Raw genomic sequence first — 2808 nt, forward strand, 5'->3', positions numbered from 1 at the left:
TGGTCTCTTCTCCCAGGCAACAAACAGGACCCAAGGAAATGGCCACAAGTTGTATCAGAGGAGGTTTAGGTTGGACACGAGGAAAAACTTTTTCTCTCAGTGGTCAGGCACTGGAATGGCTGCCCAGCGAGGTGGTGGGGTCACCGTCCCTGGCAGTGTTCAAGAGGCATCTGGATGAGGAGCTGCGAGATGTGGTTTAGTGCTTGTGGTAGCAGTGGTAATGGGAGAATCGTTGGACTAGATGATTTATAGGTCGTTTCCAACCTCGTGATTCTATGATTCTATGAGTAGTTTGAGAGAGGTGATTCTGTCCATCTACTCTGCTCCCATGAGACCCCACCTGCAGTACTACATCCACTTCTGGGATCCCCAGGACAAGAAGGACACGGAGCTGTTGGAGCGGGTCCAGAGGAGGGCCATGAAGATGATCAGAGGGTTGGAGTACCTCTACTATGAAGATAGGCTGAGAAAGGTTGGGGCTGTTCAGACCAGAGAAGAGAAGGCCCTGGGGTGACCTTATAGTGGTCTTCCAGTACCTAAAGTGGGCCTACAGAAAAGATGGGCAGGGACTTTTTATAAGGGCATGTAGTGACTGGACAAGGGGAAATGGTTTTAAACTGGTAGAGGGTAGATTTAGACTGGATATTAAGATGAAATTCTTTACTGTGAGGGAGGTGAGACACTGGAACAGGTTGCCCAGTGAGGTTGTGGATGCCCCATCCCTGGAAGCATTCAAGGCCAAGCTGGATGGATTGGGAGCAACCCGGTCTAGAGAGAGGTGTCCCTGCCTATAGCAGGGAAGTTGGAACTAGGTGATCTTAAAGGTCCCTTCCAACCCAAACCATTCTATGATACTATGATTTTATGTTCTGCTACAAGATCCTGTACAGTTTTTCTAGCATTAATTACACTGGAGCCTGTGTTCAAAAAATATTTTCAATCACCAAGATTCTGAACACCACTTCGTCTTGAAATAATGGACCTTAAGCAAATTCTTAATCATTAATTCTGCAGTTGAAAGACCAAAATGGTAGGTGAAATGTGGAAAATGTTGGAAATGAATTTAAAGCTCTTGTTCCGTTTACTCTCCCCCTGACAGCAAAGCCACAGCATGACTTCCATGCCCCAGTTTCACCTTCATGTTTTCACTCAATTTTTAGGGGCTGTTGCATCAGTGAAATATTGCTAAAAACATCCCTGGCATGTGGAACCAAGCCCTCTTGCCCCAGTTCTGTATACAGTTTCAGTAAATGACAGTGAGAAAGAAAGGCAGAGCAGAATTAAGGGAAAAAAGAGACAATGCAAAAGGTTGGTAGAATGCCTTGAGATGGAATCACTGTCAAAAACTACTGAATCACATTTCACATCAATGTCCTAAAAGGTGGGAAATAGCAATGAGTGTTCATACGTCAGCATGCCCTATATCTTTTTGTGAATGATGATTATTGACAAGTGACCACTCAGTACAAATAATTGTAGTGTACAGTATGTAATGTGTTTCATGGTTAGCTAACACCTGAAATTTCGTTTCTGTCCTCCAGTATCATGGAACATATAGTGTAGAATCTTTTCCAGCTTCTGAAATGATCTGTAACTGATCACCAAGTATCTTGCCCCGATTTTGACCCAAGATATTCCAGCACATACCACTTTGCACTGAATCATGTAAAATCAGTTATTGAACAAATTTGACAGGAAACACAGCAATGCTTGCTTATCTAGATGAGATCAAGCCTGAGTCCTTGTAAATGATGTACTAGGCATTGCTTTAGCTCCACAGAAAGCAGTAATTCTGCAATGAGAATTATGCAGTCTTTATTGGACCATAAAATTAGAGTAAGGAATACCCTAGGGAAAACAAATTTAGAGATACTGAAGTGAGATACACTTTCCTGAAAAATAGACCAAACTTGTAGAATTTTCTGTAGTTGAGATTATCGTGTTAAACACTGTTATGCAAATAAATTGGTATTAGAATCTGAAGGAGGCAAAGTTGTCAAAATTACGTGGATCTAAGATCTTCAAAATAAGCTGATCAGCTGCCAAGATCAGAATGTTTGCTTTGCTGTCTCACATCCCACTAAATCCATTAAAGTCAGCTTACCACTCACCACACCAAGTGCTGAATGCACACACACACACAGAATGTGACCATTTCATGGCCTTATTTACGTGCTGCTGTTAATTGCTTTTCAGTCTTCTAGTGAACGTCACAGTGTACTGGACAAGGTTTCTACAAACGGTGAAAGGCAGTTCTCTGACATGAGATTTTCAGCAGACATAACATTTAATCGCCCTTAGTAACAGCATGAGTCTTTTGCTATTCACATTTTACTTAAAATTGTTAAAATTGAGAGCTTAATTAACAGGGAGATTTTTGCTTCAATCGGGAAAAGAATTATTTTATTTGTACAATCAAACATCATACACATCCTGCTAAAATTTCTATGTGAGTAAAACAAACCAAGCATACAACACAGAAGACTTCCCCCGAGCCCTCATATAAACTAATAATGCAGTGGAAAAATACTGAAATACAAGAAAAAGCACGAAAGCTTATTACATACTTGCAATGCTAATCAACAGGTTCCTCAACTAATGCACATCTAGTAAGATGGAAACAGCTTAAAGCTAAGGGACATTTAAAATAATAACCCTGTAAAAACTACAATGACCTTAAATTCACGTCATCCATTACTCTCTCTTGTTATGACATTATATAAAGGGCTGAAATGACTCCATCCGGCACATCTGGAACACTTCATTAGCTACAGGAAAGAAGGGGACAGGCTCTTCTCTTCAGCACGG

This window comes from Meleagris gallopavo, chromosome 9 (genome assembly GCF_000146605.3).
Source record: "Meleagris gallopavo isolate NT-WF06-2002-E0010 breed Aviagen turkey brand Nicholas breeding stock chromosome 9, Turkey_5.1, whole genome shotgun sequence".
In the NCBI taxonomy this organism is placed as follows: Eukaryota; Metazoa; Chordata; class Aves; order Galliformes; family Phasianidae; genus Meleagris; species Meleagris gallopavo.